Source organism: Oryctolagus cuniculus, chromosome 9 (genome assembly GCF_964237555.1).
Source record: "Oryctolagus cuniculus chromosome 9, mOryCun1.1, whole genome shotgun sequence".
Taxonomy (NCBI): domain Eukaryota; kingdom Metazoa; phylum Chordata; class Mammalia; order Lagomorpha; family Leporidae; genus Oryctolagus; species Oryctolagus cuniculus.
The window spans coordinates 18,962,660-18,987,647 of NC_091440.1; the positions used below are offsets into that span (position 1 = coordinate 18,962,660).

Consider the following 24,988-nt stretch of genomic DNA (forward strand, 5'->3'; position numbering starts at 1 on the left):
AAAAGGAGAACATATGGTATTTGTCTTTCTGTGTCTCAACATGATGTTCTCTAGTTGCAACTACTTTGATGCAAAAGATAGAGTATTCTTCCTTAAATAGCTGAATATTCCATTATACACCTACACCCATACATACACATTTTCTTTAACCATTTATCTGATGATGGGCACCTTGGTTGATTCCATATTTTGGCTACTGTGAACAGTGCAGAATGATATATCACCACAGGTTTAATGATCTGTGATTTCAAAATATAAGTGAACTGATCATCTTTTCATTTATTATTTATAGCTCTTGCCTGTATTCCTGAACTAAGGTCTTTTTTACTTTGTACCTGTATACCTGTATTCTTTATTTAGTAGAGCATTAAGCTGTTGACTATACTGTAAATAATATGTTATCTCAAAAGCAAAGAGAGGAAGGGAGGGAGGGAGAGAGAGAGGAAGGGAGAAGAAAGGGGAGGAAGGGAAGAATTATTCTTAAAATTGTATCTATTAACTACATTGAATCTGTTCTGTTTGTATGAATACCAAATTAACATAAGAATTGATGGGAAAATTAAAATATGCTAAATTAATCATTGACATAGGATTTAAACACAGTCTCATGCAATATTCAAAATGTCCAAGATAAAATTTAAAAATACTCAGCACATGAAGAAAAAGAAAAATCTCAATTGTACAGGAAAATACATTAATAAAACATAATTACATAATGATAAAGGTTCCAGTCACCAAGGAGACCTAACCACCTAATTGTGACCGAGCTAATACATGAAGCCAGAACAACACTACAAGTGTGCAAGTACAGTTGAAGACTTCAATGCTCCTCTCTCAATAAGTAGAACAGTCAGCAAGAATTGAGAACTGAAAATTGTCAATCAATTGAATCTAATTGGCATTTATAGGATACTCCACACAACAACAGCAGAACAGATATTCTACTCACACAACCTGGGAAATTCCCCAGGACAGACTACGCCCTGGGTTATAAAAAACAATCACACATTTCAATTATCACGATCATACATAGCATGTTCTATAATTATAATTGAATTCAACCAGAAACCACCACCAGAGATATAGCATAAAATTCCTCGCAAATACTTGGAAGTTAATACTTTTACATGATTTATGGGGCAAAGAGAAAATCTCCAGGGAAATTAAAAAATACTTTAAACTGCATGAGCATGGAAACACATTATGTTAGAGTGTACGAAATACAAAAAAATACAGGAGGAAATTTGGGGCACTAAGTGTTTCTCTTAGGAAATAAGAGAGGTCTCAAAATTTCTACCTTAACAAACAAGTGGGGAAAGAACAAAATTTAACACAAAATATGTGAAAGCATGAAAATCAAAAAGATAAAAATGGAAGTCAATCAATTTTTTAAAAAGACAATAGAGAAGGTCAGGAAAACCAAAGATCAACGAAATCTGTAAGCCATTGAAAAGACAGAAGAAGACACAAATTACCAACACTAGGAATAAAATCAAACATATTACTATAGATCCTCCAGATACTGCAAGGATAATAAAGCAATATATTATCAAGTCTAGGAACATAAATTAAATAATTTAAAAGAACAATTCCCCCAAATCTAAAAAGTGAGGAAAATGAAGATGACATAGATAACATTTATGATCCCATAAATATTGAAGACATTGACACTGGGGAAAAAAAAAAGCTTTGGAAATGTAATCTCACGGCAAAGATAATTTCACTGTAAAATTTTACCAGTTATTTAAAGAAGAAATGACAATGACCTTAAACAACATCTTCTGGAGGAGGGAGAGCAGAAGGAAAAAAGGAAACATTTCTCCAAGATCACTTTATAAGGTCTTTATTAAAAGGAGTGGGGACAGAAGGAAGGAGAAAACAAACTAGAGTGTGATACTCCTTTTAAATACAGAAGTAAAATCCTCCAAAAAAGTATCCGAAAATTTAATCTAACAATGTGTTTTACATATATTTGTTTTTATTTAATTGAAAGGCAGAGTTGGGGGACAGAGGCACAGACCATCCCCTAATGCCTGCAATAGCGAGGGCTAGAGCAGGCCAAAGCCAGGAGCCAACAATTCCATCTGGGTCTCCCATAGGGGTGGCAGGGATTCAACCTGCTGCCACCCAGAATCACCTTCACAGGAAGCTGGACTGGAACAGAACACCCGAGATAGCAACTAGTCACTCAGTATGGGGACTGGGTTTCCCAAGCAATGGCTTACTTGCTGCACAACACCCACCCAAAACAATATATTAAAAGAATAGAAAACACAAGCAAAGAATTTTCCTGGTGAATGCAAGGTCAAACCCATATTGGAAAATAAATCTACTTAATATAATTTAGCATTCTGAAAACACTCATGATCATATCAACTGACACAGAAAAATCATTTGACAAAAGTAAACATTAATGATTGAAAAAATTTCTCAGCAAACTACAAATAAAAGCGAACTTACTTAACCTAATACATGGCATCAACAGAAAACATATACATGTCATGTTACTTAAAGGAGAAAGACTGAACACTGGCCGGAGTATTCCTAACTGGTGTAATAAATAAGATAAAATAAATAAAATATCTGCATGGTTTTTGCTGAAATTAAACTAATTATAAAATTTATGTGGCATGGTAAAGGGCTAAGAAATACAAAAACATGGGAAAAAAACAGAGGAAATGCACTGTCCTATTTTAAGACTCGCTATAGTAATTTTGGAATAGTTGGGAGGATATACACACTGAACAAATGAACAGAATATAGTGAACTCAGAAATAAACCCGCTGCCCTACATTCCTTGGATTCTAGATAAAACAGCAAAAAAAGCAATAAAAAGGAAAAGGGATCACCCTTGTAGTAAATGTTAGAAAAACAGAACATCCACATGCAAAAAGAAAAATCCTTATGTAAACTTCACACCTTATGCAAAAGTTAACTTAAAATGGATCATTGGTCTAAATACAAAATGAACAAATTTAAGATTTTAGAATTTAGAAAATCTTTTATCCTGGAGTAAGACAAAGAAAGAAGATTACAAATGTGATCCATAAAAGAAAAAACAATATAAATTAAGGTTCAAAAAAGTGAAAATTTTGTTCTGTGAGACATTAACAGAACTGAAGACTAAAATGCAGACAGGGAGAAATATCTATACAGGAATAAAGGAGTTACCTGTACTGCAAAGGACAATTATCTAGTCCTGTACCTTGAGCATAATACTGATTATACAAATCCTGTACATGTTCGAAAATTCATAGAACTGTGCAAAAACAAAAATCAATGTAACTACCTGGTAAGTTTAAAACTTAAAGGAAGCGTGGAATAAATTCAGTTTAAAGGTTGCCTTTTTGGGGTGCCAGTGTTGTGTCATACCATCAGGTAAAGCTGCACTGCTTGGGATGGCCAGCACCTCACATGGTGTGAGTTCCTGTCCCAGCTTCTCCACTTCCAATCCAGCTCCCTGCTAATGGCCTGGGAAAAGCAGCAGAGGATGGCCCAAGTTCTCAGGACCTTGCCACCCATTGAGAGACCCAGATAAATCTATTGGCTTTGTTCTGTCCATTGAGGCCAGATGGGGAATGAAACAGTGGATTGAAGCTCTCTTTCTGTTTCTCCCTCTAACTCTGATATTCAGTAAATAAGCCTTTTTATAAAAAGTTTGTTTTTCACTATATCAATTTATTACTGGGTTACATAACATTTAGTTATATCATTATATTTTTTGATAAGGTGTGAAGTAAAGCTGCATCCTGCAAAGTCTAGCCATTATTCGTTTTTAACTTTCTAATACCTGAAAGAATGATCTAATTTTAATTACTCTGGCGATTAGTTTCAGAAAGTAGTGAGGTTGAAGTGCTGAATTAAACCTAAGAACTCTGCCCTCTGAAAAAGCAAGAACCAAAAAACAGGTGTAATTAGCTTCATTTCCAATGAAATATTGATATAGCAAAATGTTACAATGCTTTCCTTTGACAATTTACAACAACCAAGACAAACTTTTATTTTCCTTTAATCTAACAAAACTACCCTATCCTTGCATAGTGCAATTGCATTAATTAGAAATCGTCCAGTTAGTTTACTTTAGCTATTAGTGCTAGTGTTAGTTTAACTTACAGTCACTTTTTAGTTGACCTGTATGGTGCTCTTCCCTAGTGCTGTGTGCAATTGCTGAACACAGTACTTCAGGCCCCGTTCTGACTGCTGTGGATGTAAGTACTCCGTATTATTAAAACTGGGAAGCTAATTAGCTCTTAAAATAATTTTTTTTATTTCAAATTCCAGTACCCAACACAGAATTTTCCCTTTATTACAATAAGATGTGTATGCAAATTGAAGTTTCGGGCTTTATGGGAATGTGTTAGCACAATTAATTTGAAGCTACATTTTATGAAAGAAATGACTTGCAGTAGTCTTATATGCAACCGAGGGAAAAAACAGGTGAAATTTCTGATTTTGAGGTATATACATTATTAAACTGAGCTAATTTATACAATATTTTTAATTCAAAACCAACATTCATTTACTATAGGCAAATGACTATTGGGATCAAGATTAATTATTGAATGTATAGATCACAAATGTGGAAAAATAAGAGTTTTACTTGGCTACCACACTTCTTAGGGTTCTTGGTTGCAACTAAATTTTCAGACTTCTGTGATTGCCATGAACATCACCTGGCATCAGAACTCTAGAAGGCTATAGGACAAGAATTGGGGCTTTCCAGTAGGATGGCATCAGATATTCTTCTGCAAGATTCTCTACAGGAAACCACATCGCTGCGCACATGCAAGCAAATGAGATACATATCAGGATGTCTACGAGTGATCCTGATAAAAGCCTTATGCCCCATTGGCATCGATGCCTACAACTGCTATCCCAGAGGTACAGTTTTTGGGGCTACACTCATGTGGCACAGCATTTGGAAGTGCCATCAGTATTTTTATTTCATTTATATCCCTGCCAGTATATAGACAATTTGCTAATCTCGGGTTATGGTAGAAGCAATATTAAAAAGAAGTTGGTGTGCTAGCCTTATAAGGTTTTCAGGTGATTAGAGGTAGAGAGTTAACCTGAGGTCAAATTATCATACAGAAAGACAAAAGGTTTTAGTAACATTGTGCTTGAGAATAAATGAGGGGAAAAAGATAGCCAATTTTCTATATAGAACAATGTTCAAGACCTCTGCACATTGACAGCTATATGATACTGGGAAAATTATTTTACCTCTTTCATTTCCCTTTCTTCATCAGCAAAATTGGAATAATACTTGATCTCAAACATATATTTTGAAAACAGTATCATACTGCAGATTTGGATTCTCTTAGCAGGCTGTCCAGAACTATAGCTCAAAATTAAAAGATAAATTAGTACTGAGGAGACAGGAACTTTCTGTTGTCAGATGCATCATATCACATAAGCAACACAGAAGAATTCATGCTTAGGTTGACCTTTCACCACCAGCCACTAGTTATTCTGTCTTCCTCATTTTCTCATTCACTCCTCTATTTGCAAGCCCAATTCTGTATTGCACTGAGAACTCTTTGGGAAAGAAGAACCATACTCATCACTTTAACAACTAACTACCCATGCCAGCCAGCTGCCCAGAAGCTCAATGAATTCCTATTATATGAACAATCATTTTCACCAAAGAGACTTATTAAAAAACCAAACAGCACCATTTTAAAAAATAAAATTACTCTTCTATGAACATAAGCAATACAGATGATAGTAATTTCTAGATTCATTCACTGGAAGCCATTTAGTAAATATTGACTGGCCATTACCAAGTCTCAGAGATAATATTAGGTGTTAGAAATAGAACCCTTAACAGGCTAGACAAAGTCTTTGCTTACATATCAGCTACAAAGGATGTGGAAAAAGCATCCAGAGGTATGTTTTTGGTATAGGGTTTAAGATGCCAATGAGGAGGATCACATTCCATAGCAGATTCCCGAGTCCGAGCCTCATCTCCGTTTCCTATTACACCTTCCTGTCTGTGTGCACCTTGGGAGGCAACAAATGATGGCTGAGGCACTTGGGTTCTGCCATCCACATGGGAGACTCCAACTGTGTTCCAGACTCCTGGTTTTGGCCTGGCCTTGCCCTGGCTATTGCCATCATTTGGAGAATAAACCAAAGGATAGATCTCTCACTCTCTGTCTGCTTACTTGGTTTTCTCTTTCTTCCTTTCAAACAAATACATTATTTTTAATGAATCAACACTCAAACAATAATTACATGCTATGTTATATCTTTGATGGAAATGAGACTAAAACACAGAAGAACTAGGTAAGCCACATTAAGTAAGGTAGGCAGGAATGGCGACACTGAAGCAGGGATTTGAAGTTAATCCTGTCAAAGGATAGGGAGCAGAAAGAGAAGCCAGGCAGATGTTAAGTATAAAAAGAAAAATAAAATTTGCTCCATTTAAGGAGTGGTAGAAGAGCAGCTTTGTATGATGAACTCTCAGTTAACAAATGAAAGAGAAGAAAAGCAAAGCAGTTTACTCACAGGAAACCATTATTTCCAAAGGCATTGCTGAGTGTGGTTCAGGTTAATTAGAGTTGTTCTCATTCAGGTCCAACATAGTCTCCACTTCAATTGACAAAATTCAACACTGGTTCCAAGTGGCACGCCAAACATCACTAATGACTTGCCTCCAACAAAGCCTGATAAAGTTCCACAGTCAAACAAAGCAGTAACCTGAGCCGTCTAAGAACTATTTAAGTCAATCTGGTAATTAAATTGCAGGAAGAACAAACAGGGCTTTACCCCACATTGGATGCAGAACAATTGAACATGAAACTCTGGCAAGAACGAATCCCAGGTCCACCTGGCCTTCTGGTCTACTGGAGTGGTTATGGTAGACATTGCTTGCAAATTTTTATTAAACACAAATCTTTAGACTTTTTTTTGTAAGCACAAATGCAGGGGCCTAATAATAGAAATATCCAATAAAACATTTCCACTCCATGTAGGAGATAGTTAGATTATTTGCCAGAAATAATGACAGATTATTCAGCAAGTAATTTCTAATATCTCCAGAACGAGATGGCAAGACTGATTTACACAAAGTAATATTCAAGTGGAACTACAATGTATTTTTCACAAGCACCTGAAATTGGAACACAATTTATTCTGCTTCAAACAAAAAAGATTGTCCTAATTCTTAAATAAAATTATTTATACACAAATTGCCGTGTGCCACAAAGGCTTTAGAAATGTGTTCAGCAATAAATAGTCTGAAACCTTAGGAGGCAAATAGCAGGAAAGTAGAGCAGAAGCGGGGCAGAGGCAGGTGAGAGAAAAGGCGAGGACAGAGGTGAAGGCAAAACACTGCCAGGTGCAAGGAAGCTGCTTTGTGAGGTTTTCTCTTTGATTCTCTTCTGATCTACACAGTAGGCTTGATTATTTCTGCTTGCACCCAGGAGAGTTTATTAAGTGAGGTGACCTCTTTACTGTAATGTTTTACTCAAGGTGTTCTTGGGCTCTTTCATTTATTAACACTCATCATTTCTTTGTTATTTCTTCGTTACGGTTTTCAATTTTTATAAAATTTAAGTGGATTTCTTTTCTTACAACCATTACAAAGGCTAGGATCCACCAGCAAATTTGAGTTCTTTGGCTTTTTCATCCTCAAGGTAACATTCTTAAAAGAGAGAAGAATGCTTCTTAAAAATACAATGTTAAAATCTGCCTTCCAGTCCCACTGTATCATCGGAGAGGAGGAACCATCGCAGGGTCTGCGCTGGGTCAATGAGACATCAGTGTTTAAGAGTGCGGTGTCAGTAGGAAATTTGCATTTTTCCCCAGTAATTTTCTGTGAGAGGCTGGCAGTCCTGATTAGATTAGACACCAGGACCTCATCATTCTCTGTCCGCCTCTTGAATGCCCTGTGAGCTCTGAAGGATCTTTCCAAGGATGGTGAAGGATGGAGTCTTTCTTACAGTATATTTTGAATCTCATCCAATAATGATGACACAATAAATCTTCAAGCCGTTTCTGACCATATGTCACAACTCTTGGAAGCAAATGAAGGCTTTCACAGTTTTAAGGGATTATTTAACATTGACAGCTGTGGAGGCATTTATCCCTATTTTTTTTTCTTTCCATCACCAGTACCTACATGAAATGTCACGGCGAGTTGTGAAATATGTGATATACTTGATGTATTGTGCGATATGTAAGTTTTCTACATCACTTCACGCTATCCATTTCAGTTTAACCGCAAATATCTGCATCAACTGTATGCTCAGACTCTAGGAGTATAAAGATGAAATAATGTAAAGAGAATGTAAACAAGAAACAAAATGAGCATGAAAAGTTAGGAAGAGAATTTTTCCAATAGTACTGCATCAGAAAAGAGGAGGAAAAGTTGGCTTGGGAACATCGGGTTGAAATAGAGATAATCTAAATATTAGCAAGTGTGATTTGGAGCCATCATCAAACACCTCCAGACCTCAGTATTTTCAGATAGCAAATGTATGGCCTGGAATAAGCAATCCTTGATATTTCCCATTGTGTTCAAATTTCTCTTGTTTTAAAAGACACACTGGTAGACTGAATCTACTGTGTACCAGAGCTGCATAACAAACCGGTATGTGGGCATACTTGTGGAAATCAGTGAATTACATTTGCCATAAAAGGATTCCATTACTTAAACCAGCTTTTAAAATGCATTTGTAAGTAAAGAAAATTTACAATTTAAATCTAGAATTTCAGAAGAAAAACTATGACCATTGTTTCAAGTCTCTAGATAGATATGAGTGTTTAAAGTTCATGATTCTTTAAACACTTTTCTAATTTTAGAATTCATAGAAGCTGGCGCCGCAGCTCACTAGGCTAATCCTCCGCCTTGCAGCGCTGGCACACCGGGTTCTAGTCCCGGTGGGGCACCGGATTCTGTCCCGGTTGCCCCTCTTCCAGGCCAGCTCTCTGCTGTGGCCTGGGAGTGCAGTGGAGGATGGCCCAAGTGCTTGGGCCCTGCACCCCATGGGAAACCAGGATAAGTACCTGGCTCCTGCCATCGGATCAGCGCTGTGTGCCGGCCGCAGCATGCCAGCCGTGGTGGCCACTGGAGGGTGAACCAATGCCAAAGGAAGACCTTTCTCTCTGTCTCTCTCTCTCACTGTCCACTCTGCCTGTCAAAGAAAAAAAAAAAAGAATTCATAGAAAGATGAACAGAAAATTTTGTACCACCAGTCACCTGATAGGACAAAATCAGAATAATAATTTTTTAAAAACATTTATTTATTCGAAAGAGTTACACAGAGAGAGAAGGAGAGGCAGAGAGAGAGAGGTCTTCCATCTGCTGGCTCACTCCCCAGATGGCCGCAACGGCCAGAGCTGTGGCGATCCAAAGCTAGCAGCCAAGAGCTTCTTCCAGTTCTCCCACATGGGTACAGGGGATCAAGCACTTAGGTCATCTTCTACTGCTTTCCCAGGACATAGCAGGGAGCTGGATTGGAAGTGGAGCAGCCAGGACTCGAACTGGTGCCCATATGGGATGCCAGCACTGCAGGCAGTGGCTTTACCCACTACGCCACAGCACCAGCCCCAGAGTAATTCTTTTTTTTATTTTTTTTTATTTTATTTTTTGACAGGCAGAGTGGACAGTGAGAGAGAGAGAGACAGAGAGAAAGGTCTTCCTTTGCCGTTGGTTCACCCTCCAATGGCCGCTGCGGCCGGCACGCTGTAGCCGGCACACAGCGCTGATCCGATGGCAGGAGCCAGGTACTTATCTTGGTCTCGCATGGGGTGCAGGGCCCAAGTACTTGGGCCATCCTCCACTGCACTCCCGGGCCACAGCAGAGAGCTGGCCTGGAAGAGGGGCAACTGGGACAGAATCTGGCGCCCCGACCGGGACTAGAACCCGGTGTGCCGGCGCCGCAAGGTGGAGGGATTAGCCTAGTGAGCTGCGGCGCGGGCCAGAATAATTCTTAACAATTGCATAAGAGGTTAAGTATGAACATTGGCTCTGCAGTAGATAAACCTTTAAAAATGAAGGGTCCTCAAAAAGTTAATGGGAATAAAAGATGTGTCCACTGGTACAAAACACTTTGAAGCCTCCCACTTTTAAAATAATACTTGTCCTCCATGAACTTTTGAAGATCTCTGTGTGTTTCAGTATTGGCAAAACAAAGCAGACATGCCGCAAGCAGTGCAGTGAACAGCATCTTGCTAAGAATCCAGACTTGGGCTGGCACTGTGGCCCAGCAGGTTAAAGCCCCAGCCTGCAGCGCCGGCATCCCATAGGGGCACCAGTTCGAGTCCCGGCTGCTGCACCTCCAATCCAGCTCCCCACTAATGTGTTTGGAAAGTCATCAGCAAGAGGATGACCCAAGCCTTTGGGACCCTGCACCCACGTGGGAAACCTGGAAGAAGCTCCTGGCTCCGGATGGGCTCAGCCTTGGCCATTAAGGCCATTTGGGGAGTGAACCAGTAGATGGAAGACACACATACACACTCTCACTCTCTCTCTCTCTAACACTTTTTTTTTAAGATTTATTTTATTTGAAAAAGAATTCAGACTCTTTCCACTGAGTCTCTGGAACTATGTTGGACAGTATCTCTTCTTTGGACATAAGCTGCATCAGTTCTTAATGTTTCCAAAGTCTACCATGGTTCACGCACAGATACAGATACAAACAATCAAGGTTTTACAATTGTATGATCAAGAAAGGAAAAGCTTTGTCTGATAAATAAACTTCACTTAATCGATTTGGCTGTATGTATAATAGTTAAATTTAGCACATTGCTTAGAATGCCATGCAACATGTACTAAATTATTATGTCTGCCCTTTGAAGCTATCTTAGTAGATTTAAGCTTGGCAAAGTAACAATTGTTCTGCTTTCTGGAATCCCTGGAATCACCATGAATATAAGTTGAATGCCCATCCAATTCCAACTATTTACAATGGGAAATGTATTCTAACAAATTATACTGCCTTCCAAGTTACCTCTGGAAAGCCTTCCCCCATCCCGAGACAATTGTGTCTCTTCTAATTTCAGCAGGTCTCTGAGCGTCCCCCTCATTATCGCACTGCTTTATAGTTGCTACTTTACATGTCCAGTCACTTCTGATGGAGAAAGCCTATGCTTTCTTCACTTATATATCCCAAGAAATTGGTATATAGCAGAAAGCTTTGGATCAGAATCCAAAATGTGAGCACAAGCATTTCATATTTAAAGAAGGGAAGAACCTAGAATAAAGAATCTTACTTAAATCCTTTCAGTTTATACAAGTCTGATATCCAGAGAGACTGGGATCATCTCAAAATATTATTGAAAAGAGGATTTGTGTTGAGAGCAAAGAAATAAAATGAATCATCTTTAAGCTTCCTTCTAGCTCTAAGATTTTTTGATTCTACATCTTATCGACAAAATTTTAAAATGAGATAGAAACATAAAACCATTCCTGAAAAAATTATTCTACCCACCTGTAAGCCTGGATTGGTCTATTCAATTAAAAGAAGAAAATAGAAAATTATAAAGGAATAACTAAAAAGTAATCCTGGGAGGTACCAGGTGATGGCTCAAGCACTTGTGTCCCTGTCACACACACGTGAGATCTGGATTGTGTTCTAGGCTCCTGGCTTCAGCTTCTTCTAGTCCTGGCTGTTAAAGGCATTTTGGGAGTAAAAAAGTAGATGGAAAATATTCATTCATTCATTTATTCATTCATTCTCTCTGTCTCTCTCTCTCTCCTCTCTTGCTTGCTCTGCCTTTCAAATAAAGTGAAAATTTTAAATATAATTAAAAGTAGTCAATAAATAGCATCATTATAGAAAAAGTTTGAAAAACTTATATGCCAGCCATTGTTGTGGTTATCTAGGAGATACCAAGAGAGATTAAAAAATTATCCACTCCTTGGAACTACTCTCAAGACTTCCATTCAGTGTATCCAGGGCGAGTTCTAGGAATCTGTGTTATGAAAATTCTTCTCAGATGATTCAGTTGAGGGAACACTGCATTTGTTACATGCACATCTTACTTGAAATTTGTTAGTGACAGCACCAAAAGTCAATTTTAGCTCCTGCCAGTTACTAAACTATAGGATACTATGTGCTATATTAAAAAAAGTTTTGGCAGTATTATTACATATTTCTTAGACAGGGATACTCGAGGACAAAACAAACAAAACAATAACACAATCATAACACACAGGGGCTGGCATAATGGCATACTGGTTGAAGCAACCACTGCCTACAATGCTGGCAGCCAAAATGAGTGACAGTTCAAGTCCTGCCTGCTCAGCTTGTGACCCACCTCCCTGTTAATTTTTCTGAGAAAACAGTAGATGATGGCCCAAGTGTTTAGTCCCCTGCCACCTACGTGGGAGATCCAGGTAGTGCTTCTGACTCCCGGTTCCAGATTGGCTTAGCCCTAGCTATTGAGGCCATTTAGGGAGTATATCAGCTAATGAAAGATCAATTCTGTGTGTGTGTGTCTAACTGCTTTTCAAATAAATTCTTTTTTAAAAAAAAAATCATATACATCTGTAAATCCATCACAGCAAAACCATTCAATGATTGGAAGCATCTGCTCCTCAGTGGTGCAGGAGTAAATGTTAGGGATATTAAGGAACAAAAACTGAATAACTGATAGAGTACACAATTCACTCTCTATAAAAGTCAATTTGTAGTCATAAGTTCATATGTACATTATACTAAAACTGATAAACAAAATGTGCAAGATACAAATAGAATATTTTTAAAACCTGTTACTCAAAACTGTGAACACAAGAGACATAACAGTAATGAACTGTAAAAACACATAAAAAGAGCAGTAATGTTTACTATTCAGTTTGATAAATTAAAAATAATTATTGTAATTTTGCCTCATAATGTGTTTTTTGGCCACTAACTTCCTGAGAAGCAGGATCTGCTCTGAACACTTTTCATTCTGGATAATTTTTCAAATTTTCTTATTTTCTAATATATCAAGAAATCATCTTTTCATTGAAAACAATGTGTATAACAATCCTTGAGAAACAAAATTTATATAATGTGCTACCTTGTAGAATTTCATCATAGATAACATGTTAACTTTTAAATAATTGTTATCGCTGTTAAACATAGTAGTATATGCAGTGCTCTCCATTGAGTAATCTTAAATGGTTGTGGAATTTGTAAAAATTTTGTTGCATAAAATTAATTGGAAAAGCATATGGATTTAAACCTTTGTCTTAAATATGGCCAAAAGCACTCAATTTTCAAACTGTCAAGTACAAAAACTGATAATACTGCCAGAGTTTTCCCCAAGGTTAGCAAGCTAGCAGTAATTAAAGACCATTTATCCAGTCAAAAAACGGAGACACAAAATACTGAATGACATCAGCTTGGCTGCCACAGTCTCTCAAGGTCAGGAAATCCATCACAATGACAACAGTTCATAACCAGAAACCAGGCAGAGTGACTTCAACGAGTAAGCAGCAAAGATAGCATTTTGTATAGAAGCCAAGTAGACACTGCACTGTAGGAAAGTCGCCACCAGAGACGCCGTGAGTTATTTCAGCTCCGCCATGGAGACAAACAACGATAGAACAGATAACAGTGAACACACATCAGAAGCCAGAACAGTCAGTCCCTAGAAGGACAATGTGAACCAGAAACAAATGTCACTGATTTAGAAGACTCGACATCCCACACTCCCTATCATTTAAGTCTAAGTTCAGACACCACGTTACATAACTTTGGGAGCTGCCACTTACCTTGAAGGCTATCCCATTAACCTGCACACCCAATAACACTAATCCAAAAAACTAAAGATTAGGTCTTCCTCTGTGGCCAGAATGTCTTAAGGTAATAGCTAAGAAATCACTTCTAAATGAAAAATGAGAGAAGGATGGAATGCACACAAAAATCCCCAAGATGACATTGTGTCATCATTTTGTGTTAAAAGTCAAGACGCACTGGGAGCTTAGAAAACCCCGGGACCAGTAATTTCCCCACACTCCTCTATGCGAACAAACCAACAGTGCATGGAAGTTCTTGAGCTGTGTTGCAACGTAGCTCTCTTTCTGCAGGCAACTCTTTTCATCTGCAGTTTCTAAATCTTTCAATAACTATTTCTTTTACAGTCCAATATTAGATCAAAAAGATGCTGAAGAATGCGCCATGTCTTTTATTGTTAAACAACAAACAATGCTCAGGTGTTTCTTTAAAAATAATTGTTTTCTTAAAACTATAGATCTCTCCATTAAAAATTATCAGAATAAGTTTCACCATTTGAGTAATTTAAGAAAGAAATCAGTTTTGTCCAAACTTACTTACCCTTACACTATGCTATGGCATAGTGTGCAATTATTTTACAAACGTGGGTCCTGGAGCAGGTATGTGGACTAGGGGATGAAACACTGGTTAGGACCCCCCACATTTTACAATCTTGAGTGACTGGTTTTTTGTCCCCCAGTTCCAGCTCCTGACACCACCTTCCAGCCAATGCAGACCCTGAGAGGCTCTATCTTCTATCAAATAAATATTTCTTATACTGATTTTTAAAAAATGGGCTTTTAGGAATGATTCTGCTGTGATGAGATGGTATGTATTTGAAACACAAAATGTATTGTTTGTAGGAAATAAGAAAAATGAACATAATTTCATAATAAATGATATGCTGTCACAAGAGACCTCAGGAGAAATATTCACACTATAGAATCTAGAAAATAAAAAATAGCCGTCTTGGAACATTGCAAATGTTTACTTTGTAAACCTCCTATCCTCATCAGCTGGATTTTAACAGAAATAAAATGGTTTCCCTAACTCCCTGCCTTCTACCACTATATTAGCATTTTAAAAGCAATACTTATTATATTTATTCATTCAATACATCATTTCCTCTAGCATCAAGCATGCATATTCTTCAGTTCTGGTGATATCCAAGGAAAACAAAAAGCAGACATAGATATCTGAAACCATGGGCTTACATTTGGGAGAGAGGGAAGAGCAGGATAGGCATTAAAAAGCAGGCAATGTGGAACCAAGCACACACACCCGTAAGCAAAGGTTTGGCTGTAGTCAGCTACTGTGAAGGAAATAAAAGGACGGTGGCAAGTGCATGGAGGATACTTTCTGAAGGGAAGGGTTAAAGAGTCTTCATGCTGGTAGCCTAACTAGGGAGCATGCACTGTTACTTTGTATCTGGCTCTCCTCTGAGTACCTTGTGTCATCATCACACTACTGTCATGTCACCTTTGAGACTCTTCTAAAAAAAAAAAATTAGATCAGAGAATGTCTCTTTCATTTGCACAATACTTGGTGTGCACATGTATTACAGTGGTTCATACAAGAAATATTTCCCACAATATATTCATGTAGATATACCTTCTATTTCCTTTGTGGGAATGAATTCTCTCTGGGTGAGGGAGAGAGAGAAACAAAGGCTAATTAATGGGCCCACATCTTAATTCCTAGAAAAATAACTATTTAGACAGATAAGCTTTCTTAATGCTTGTAGCTGTCCAATTTTTTTATTTTAATTTTTTTACTATTGATCTATAGCTAAGATATATGGATAAAAGTATACAGCTTCTCCTCAATATTTCTGGTTCTCCTTTTTTTCACCGCATAGGAGGGGCTGCATTTATTCCTTGAATTTAGGTGAAGAAAATGATTTCAGTCCAGAAGTGTCTAAGAGGAGACATCACTTCCTGGTAGAAATGTGGTTTTGGGGGGCTGTTTCTAGATCCTCCAGGGCTTGCTCCCCTTGTCCTGGAGACCACAGAATCCTGTGCTACATAGACGCTTGGTACTGAGTCAAAGCAAGGAAGGGATGGTGAAGGAAATATCAGGATCCACAGTGGAACATAAGAAAGAAATCTTCGTGGATTTTAAGTCACTGGACGTTTAGAGTCACTTGTTATCACAGAATAACACATACTATCTGTTCTGGCTTGTTCCTCTGCCATATCTGCATATGCTTTGAGGGTGCTCCCTGGGCTTCATGTGATGGAAGTTGGGACCCCATGATAATGGTATTGAGTGGTGGTGGGTCTTTGAGAGGTGGAGCCTAATGTAAAGTGACTAGATGATGGGGACAACACGGTTGCAAAGGAGCAAGGTGGTCTGCAAAGAACCTAGTTAGCTCTTGTGAGAGAAAAAGCAAGGCCACACCACAAGCTGCACACTTCAGCACATGGCTACTTCCCTTTCTGCTTTTCTGCCGTGTGGCGACACAGCCATGGGAGCCTCGCCAGACACCGAAGCCAGGCTGTTTGGTCTTTCCAGCCTGTGTAACTGAGACACACATAGGATCCCTTTCTTTATACAGTACCCTGCCTCAAATATGTTGTGATAGAAACATTAAACTAAGACACTCTTCAAAATTTGTGAAGTCTTAACCCGCAGTACCTAAGGCCGTGACCTTACTGTATATGGGTCATTGCAGAGGTAGTTTCTCAGGAAAAGCAGAGGCATACTGGAATATTGTGGGCCCCAATCAAATTGTGTACTTATAATTAGGGAAAGTTGGACACAGAACATAACATAGGGACAGTGTGCAACATGCAGATGAAAGAAAAAATCAGCATGATGTAGCAAAACCTCAGGAATGCCAACATAGCCAGCAAACCACCTGATGGAAAGAAACAGGCCGGGCACAGACCTTCCTCTACAGCCTTCAGAAGGACCCTAGCACCCTGATGACCACATGGTCGTGGATTTGTAGCTTTCAGAATTGAGAGACACAAGCCATCTAGTTTGTGAGTCTTTGTTACAGTAACCCCAGCAAATGAATACACTACTCTAACACAATTGTATATGGTTTAGAGTAAAACACAGAAATGGAATGGAGGATGCCATGAATAATGACACTAATATCTACATAAGGGGCTACAAATTATTCACACAAGATTGCCTAATAGTAAGAACGTCCCCATTTCATGAGGATAAATATCATTCCTATCTTTAAATATCAAGATAACATTTACCATAATACCTTAATCTCCAAAATAAGGATAATTTTATGCTTGATGTTTCAGAACTGTGAAATTTTGATCAAAATTAAATGGCTGGCGCCGCGGCTCACTAGGCTAATCCTCTGCCTGCAGCACTGGCACACCGGGTTCTTGTCCCGGTTGCTCCTCTTCCAGTCCAGCTCTCTGCTGTGGCCTGGGAAGGCAGTGGAGGATGGCCCAAGTGCTTGGGCCCTGCACCCGCATGGGAGACCAGGAGAAGCACCTGGCTCCTGGCTTCAGATCAGCGCGGTGCGGGGGCCGCAGTGGCCATTGGAGGGTGAACCAATGGTAAAGGAAGACCTTTCTCTCTGTCTCTCTCTCACTGTCTTGCCTGTCAATAAAATAAAATAAAATAAAATAAATGGCCCATAACTTAAATAAAGAGAAAGTATTTCAAATTTTCAGGAAGGCCATTTTCCTATGTACATGGTCCTATTCTGTTGAGTCTTAATTATGAATGCTGAAGCTTTTAATTTCAGAGGATCTGATGTGTTTGCTATGAATGATTTGAGTTCATAAAGTTTTTACTAGCACATTAATCTCCAGGTGCAGAGAAAGGCAAGACACTTGTTAAAATTCTCTAGCTCTCGCACAAGGTTGCCTCAGGAAACATAGTAAGCAGTGCTGGCTCCCCTTGACAGCACCTAAACACATCAACTTCAAAGAAATCTTGTCTAGAAAAAAATAAGTATTCTACTTTTAGTTAGCTGGCCTACTAAATAAAGAGAACTTTATTTTGCAAGTCTTTTTTCCTGAAATGAAGCACTCTAGGAACAGCAAGTTTGTGACACGGAGTTTAGAAATGTGGTTGATGCTTGATATTGGAGAGGGCAGTGTCTCTGGGCCCCAGTAAATGGTACCAGGATTCTCCCCAGGGAATACTTGCTATTAAGACTGCAGCGCCAGGGGCCAGCACCATGGCTCACTTGGTTAATCCTCCACCTGCAGTGCCGGCATCCCATATGGGCGCCGGGTTCTAGTCCCGATTGTTCCTCTTCCAGTCCAGCTCTCTGCTGTAGCCCAGGAGGGCAGTGGAGGATGGCCCAAGTGCTTGGGCCCCTGCACCCACATGGGAGACCAGGAGAAGCACCTGGAACCTGGCTCCTGGCTTCGGATCAGCGCGGTGCGCCGCCCAAAGCAGCCATTGGGGGGTGAACCAACAGAAAAAAAGGAAGACCTTTCTTTCTGTCTATAACTCTACCTGTCAAATAAATAAAAAGAATGCAGGGCCATTAAGCCTGTGAATATAGAGTGGATTGAAATGATGTTTTTACGGGGCCGGTGCCATGGCTCACTTGGTTAATCCTCCGCCTGCAGTGCTGGTGTCCCATAGGAGCACTGGGTTCTAGTCCCTGTTGCTCCTCTTCCAGTCCAGCTCTCTGTTGTGGCCTGGGAAGGCAGTGGAGGTTGGCCCGAGTGCTTGGGTGCCTGCACTTGTGTGGTACACCTGGAAGAAGCTCCTGGCTCCTGGCTTCAGAATGGCGTAGCTCCGGCTGTAGCGGCCATTTGGGGGTAGTGAACCCTCAGAAGGAAGACCTTTCTCTATCTCTCTCTCACTAACTCTAGCTGTCAAAAAAATATATGTTTTTGCAAAAAATTAAACAAAAGAGAATGATGGAGAAGATTCAGGGAGGGAGATAAGGGAAGAAAATAGTTTTCTTCTTAGAATTATATCTACAAGATACATAAAATCTGTTTTCTTTTTATCGATAAATTTTTTGAAGAGAGCAAATGAAGAAAAAAGACATGATGAAATTTTCTTGTTAGGCCAGCAGCTAGGTCCTTTTATAAGCCACATTCACCAAACTCACTCATACTGATAATTCTTTTCTCTTAGAAACCCCACACCATTAATTTTAAATAATATCCATCATTTTCTGCTGTATATCTGTCTCCAACTTGGTTATCTTTGCTGGCTTTTGATTTTGAATCTACCTTGTAAAGAGAGATTTCCTCGTGGCTTTTCCCTTACCACTCTGCTCTGTGTTCACTCTCATTCATTCATTCTCTCTCTGTCTCAAGGACAGGTTGATAACATAGACAGGCTTTAAAGTTGAAGTCAAAGTTCTGGATTTGTTGCTTGATCATGTTTTCCTACATTAGGAAATAATCATACTTCTTTAAAAATTACTATTAGACTAATGTGAGTCTAACTTCAATTTGTATAAAGTTAAGGTATATAGTGGGCACTCCAGAAAATCTAAAATCTGGTGGGTTTTTTTTTTCAGTTGAAAGGTATACACACATGCATGCACATATCATACATACACAGATCTTCCACCTGCTGGTTCACTCCCCAAATACCCAAACATGAAGCAATCAGGCAGGCAGAAATTGGGGACCCCGACCTCAAACCAGGTTTTCCACATGGATGGTAGGGACCCAGCCTTCATTGGATGCCTCCCAGGATGCACACCAGTAGGAAGCTGGGATCAGAAGCAGAACCAAGCCTCGAAACCAGGCACTTCAAAACGTGAAGCAGGTATCCCAAGATGCAACTTTAACCACTGCATAAAGTGCCCACCTCCAATGCTTAGTTCTAGATTTCACCCAGTAGCCTAGCTTCAACTCTGTCATACTATCAACCTGGAAATACCAGTAAAAAGAAAGTTGGGAGTGGAATGTTGTGTTCAAATACAGGGGTTTATTGGATGGGAAGAGGGGGTAAAGTAGAAGAGTTACATGGATTTCATAACCAAAGAATGTAATTTAGGATTGACTTCAAACTCAAGACCAGCAGTGTGGTGGAATGAGAAGGCCGTGCCAAGGTGGCCGCTGGCAAGTGAGCATCAGTTACTCAGGAATGACTTTGAAACCCACCTGGCAACGGAGCCTGCCTGGCAACAGGCTGTGATTGGATGGCTTTGGAAACTGCCTGGCAACAGGTTGTGATTGGTTGGGGCATAGACCACCCCTTGACTGGATTGGCTGATCTTGGCTATATAAGATGTACCAACTGAAATAAACGAGTCTGCGGGCTGCTTGCCTCAAGCCTGCTTTCACCCGACTCCCGGGTTCTGTGTGGTGACTCTGGGCCTCTTGACCCCACCATGCTCCTCCTCTCAGAAACAAATCCACTGCAACACTGTTGAGAAATCTACTGCAACACAGTAGTGTTTAGCAGTGTGGAATTATCCAATATTTGAAGCTGAAGAATATTCACAGAATAAAGCCCCATGGCTGTGCTGTATACTATTACACAGGGTTCTATTAGTTTATTCAATTCATGCAAACAGGTACATGCTTTAGGATTTCAAAATACTCCAGGTGCACAAGTAGGGCATATGAGATAAGCTTACAAACCTAACTGACAGAAGACTATCCACTGGTAAAGAAGGGTTGGCACACCTCAGGGATTGAGAAACTGAAGAAATGACATAGCAGCCAGGATTTCCGGGGTAGGAAACCATAATTAACCCATCTATAGCAGAAGTTCACAGTTTGGACTTTAATTTTTGTTTATCTTTGTGTGAACATAAATCTATTAGTTGCTGTATTATTATTTCAAAATTTTCAATATAAATACAACATTCGGCCATCAGTAGAAACAAAACTAATTTTTAAAGGATTCAAAGGCCCAAAATTCATACACAGCTTATAACCATGTCAACAGTATAAATGTAACAACAGAGACTCATAAAGTAGTTCTAACAACAAAAGATATAATGCTTTTACACTGATGGCAATATATTCAAGAGTTTCCAGGTTAAATGGTAATGCTTATTAGATTGGATATGGGCTGAAGAAATATGTTAAAAAGAATCAGTATCTCATATACTTTATAATATCTTAAGGAAAATGTATACACACACACACACGCCATGCTTTATGCACAGAAGAATCTTCCTTACAGTATCAGGCCTTACTTATAATCCTAAAAATGGTATGCAATGCTACTTGAAAAATAGTTATTACTATGGTTGGTTGGATAAAGTTATTCTTTTTTCTAGAAGCAAATAGGCTCAAGCATGACTGCAAACCAATTTCAGCTATAACTGCTACTATGTAACATATAGTATCATGTCACTACCTAACACATTCTAATAAAATTTACCTTAACATGAAATATCACTATGTTGCTAATGATACTGCAACTTAAGCTGCCTAGAGCAAGCATTTACTATTTTTTAATGTTAATGTAAAGATAAACCCAGATAAGTTGCCATCTCTATTTTTTTCTTCCACTTGAATTAACAATACCTTCTCTGAAATACACTTTCATGTTGGTCCAGCATCATAAATATTGGAGAAAGTCAATACCAATTAAATGCATTAATAAGTTTTGCATTGGATCATCTGATGGCTGACACAACTCATAAATTTGAAAGCCCACCCCAAAGTACAAGATCCCTCACCTAGAATGCTGTTGCATTTTCAAAAAGAAATATTTTTAAAGCTAATCAAGATGGCGAATGAAATTATCATTTGTCATAGTGGCTAGAAAATCCTTTTGAAAAGGGGGAAGACAGTAAAAATTTTAGGGTTTCTGGGTTATAAAGTCTCTGTTGCAACTACTTAGTCCTGTGATCGTAATACAAAAGTAGCCAATATGCAACATATTAATGATGGATGTGGTGGTATTCCAATAAATTTTATATATGGAAATACAAATTTAAAGTTGATGTAATTTCTACTTTTTGGGAAATAGTCTGAAAAGATTTTCCATACCTTCTAAAAATGCAGAAACCCTAATTAATATAATGGCTATTAAACTCCAGGCAGCAGGCCACAGGTAGCACACAGGCTATAGTTTACCAAGGTGTGCTCCAGCACATCATCCAAATGAAGGAGTAGCAAAGACCAGGGTGTGGAAGCACACACAGGAAGTTTTCTCACCTCAAGACTAGCAATACATTTTTTACCTTAAGAAAAGTTTACAAGAGTCAAAATTCATATTACACCTATTGCACATATTTGGTGAGTAATATAAAATATGACTCAGAAAAAATGAACTCATTTCCTTCTCCCTGCTCCCAGGCTGGTCTGTCTGTGCTCCCTGTCTTCATGAGATGTGCACCGGCACAGTCCTTCAACTAGACATTTTCTTTTATTCCTTCTCTCTCTTACACCTTGCATCTAGCCGGTGTCTCCCCACTGTAGTTCTTCCTCTTAAATAACTTTAACACTGTCTACACTGCATTGCACTGGTCAAGACCACTGTCAGTCATATCAACCTTGGATTATTCACAGCCTTTCCACCCACCTAGATGTCATCATGTTTACCTAACTCCAGTTCATTTTCTTCATTGCAGCTGGAGGTTTTTTTTTTCCTCCCCCCAACCATAAATTTGATCATTTTATATCTTCTCTGTATGTTGATGACTTCATTATGACCTCAGGGCTTACAATATCCTCTATAAATAAATTCTTTCCTAAGCATCCATCCTTAACTTGAACTATAATGAAATAGAGCCACTAAAAGGTGTGAAATGTTAGAGTTCCCAGCCCTTTCCACTATTTTCACAGAGGTACACACTACTTAGGAACAGGCAGGAACTTACAAAGCTACCATTTTTGGCCAATGTGCAGAATTATGAGTTGACAACATCCCCCTCTTTCCCCCTAGCCCCCACTGCTGCAAAGAAGAAAGGAGTACTGTGTGGAAATGGAAGGTTCTGGAAACCCCAAGTCTCAGCCTGAGTTTTTGTAGGTTCATACTTGCTGAATAACATCAGCCTTCCTTATTTACAAAATAAGAATAAGTACTCATGGCTCCATTCCAAATTGACATACAGGATCTGTAAAGTCCTTTAGGATCACAAACAAGGGGGCTCGCATAGCTAAAAGTAGTGATGAAATTCACCATGAAACCAGGGTATTGCTAAGAAAACGAAATGAACAAAATGCTGGCTTGTTTCTTCGGCATTCTCTCTGGAATTGTTAACTTTTTATGCTATTTTTTCTGGCTTGCTCAACTGTAAATATTTGGCTCTCGTGCAAAAAATGAACAAACATTGAGTCTGAGAAGCTGCTAATGGGAAGTGAGAAAAACTCAAGTGATATATAAAATAAATAATAGACACCAGAGAACTGTGACCAAGAGTGGAACATGATGAAATGTACAAATCTCAGCAACACAGAGATGAGTAGGGAGAGTTGCTGGCATGATCTCATCTGGGCAATTTCCATACTGACATGCCCCTTACAGGGGACATTAATGTTTGCATCCACAGAGTGCAGGAGAAACAATTTCTGCTTTGAAGACTGACCCAGCCAATGGTTGTCACCCAAATGCAAAAACGGAACTCAATCTCTGCCCATGGGGACCCCACCCCCCATGACATGGTGTCCACCTGCCTTTCATACCTGAATTATAGACAGTCTGGTTCAGACTTGTTGGCCCAGCAACACTACACTGCCTCTAGATGCCCTTCTACCCTTTGATGTAGAGGGGTTGCTTTTATGCTTTTCCTAATCTGCCTTTACACTTCATCTCAGCTCTTGCACAATGGGATAGGGGAAGCATGTCCCCTGTACTTTCATGCTTGCATCTTAGTCACCGTACTTTGCTCACTTTATAAGTGTTTTAAGTGTCTAGTCTGTGTCTATCTCCATTCTATTCCATGTGTATTGGGTATTTGGCAAAAGGACTCAATACCTTTTGGCTCTACACAGTATTCTATCTTCAGCTACTTGAGAGTGAGAACCCTTACCTGTGTATGTAAGTGCTTTTCTATATGTAACAGGGACTACACACATGTTCACTAAATCAAGAAACAGAATCTTAATTTGATGTCTTATTTTGATCATTTTGCTATTGTTATTGTTATCCTTTTAGGTACCTGAGAATCTGAAAGAGTATCTTGTGAAGGTCAATAGAAGGGTATTTTTTCTGAATCTCATAAGATATGGATACTAGCTAGAACACAAGAACCTAATTAAAACATTGCATCATAAATAATAAAACATTTCTAGTTAGATATATTGAACAATAAAAGCAAGTCCCAATACAAGGTTTCAGATTCCATTGTAATACTGATGTTTGGCTGTGAATATTTAGAGAGGCAAGTCTGCTACTCAAATTCTTATTTAATTTCTGAATAATTGTCTTTTTGGATCAAACTACCATGGTGATTTTCATAAGGAAAAATATGACACCCTGCCTGGAAGCATTTCAACTTACACATGCCTTTTGAAGAAGCTCAAAATCCATACAATTATCAATGTAATGTTAATCAAGCTTCACAAGTCCACACTAAGGAAGTTACTTATAACCAAAAGTCAGTGTACATAGCTGAGACACAGGAAAAAGTATGGGAGATTTAGGCTTTGTGCCTCAACTCCATGTGCAGAATCATGCATCATATTAAAAGGAAAATCCCTCTATCCTTTTTAACTCAGCAACGAATATTCTTTATGAACACAAGTATGCAAATGCATGATTAGATTTATTTTGCATTAGCTCATTAATGCCATGGCTAGCAGACTTAATTCGGTTCTGAAAAACCTCAGGATGACAATGACAGGATGTCCATGGAAATGGTGGAAAACTAGAAAGATAAGTAGAATTCTTCCAAGGCTCCTGATGAAATTGTACAGAGAAGTGTAGAATCAAGATCCAGCTAATTGAGACAAAGTTATCTGATAATTACAAGAGGACTGACAATTCAGAGTTTATGTAATAACATTTCACATATTTCCCAAACTGAAGATTTTAGGTTTGGAACAATAACTTTATATTTAAATTTTTAATATTTAAGTTCATTTAGACACTCCTCATGCCTTGATCAAAGTGATATGCTTTATCTAGGCAAGGGATTGATTTTTCTCTTTATGCAACTTTGGATAAATCACTATTACAGGAGGAAGGGATTGGCTTACAATCTGATCTGCCTGACCAGTTTTTGGAAGAAAGAATTTTACTCTAAAAACATTCTACAAATATCTCATGATGGGTGCCATAGAAGCATCAATCAATTGCAAAACATGTGAGAATCTTTCCATGTTTTCACTTTAATTTGATTTTGATGCTGAACATTTAAAATACTAATACTGCAGATTTTTTTTGAAAAGATGAAATTTCATTTTAAAAAA

General features: G+C 38.7%; 1 protein-coding gene across 4 annotated transcripts in view; it reads right to left on the bottom strand.

Moving 5' to 3' along the window:
- Positions 1-24,988, bottom strand: part of GPC6 (glypican 6) — a 1,178,567-nt gene that overhangs the window by 941,379 nt on the left and 212,200 nt on the right. Inside the window, exon 1 of one of the 4 annotated variants that reach the window (XM_070048691.1) lies at positions 13,712-13,854. The exons of 2 other annotated variants lie outside the window; for them this stretch is intronic. The gene's annotated coding sequence lies outside the window, so the exon portion shown is untranslated. Of the gene's footprint in view, positions 1-13,711; positions 13,855-24,988 lie in introns of those variants that run through there. One more of the 4 variants, XM_070048690.1, reaches the window with a different exon arrangement.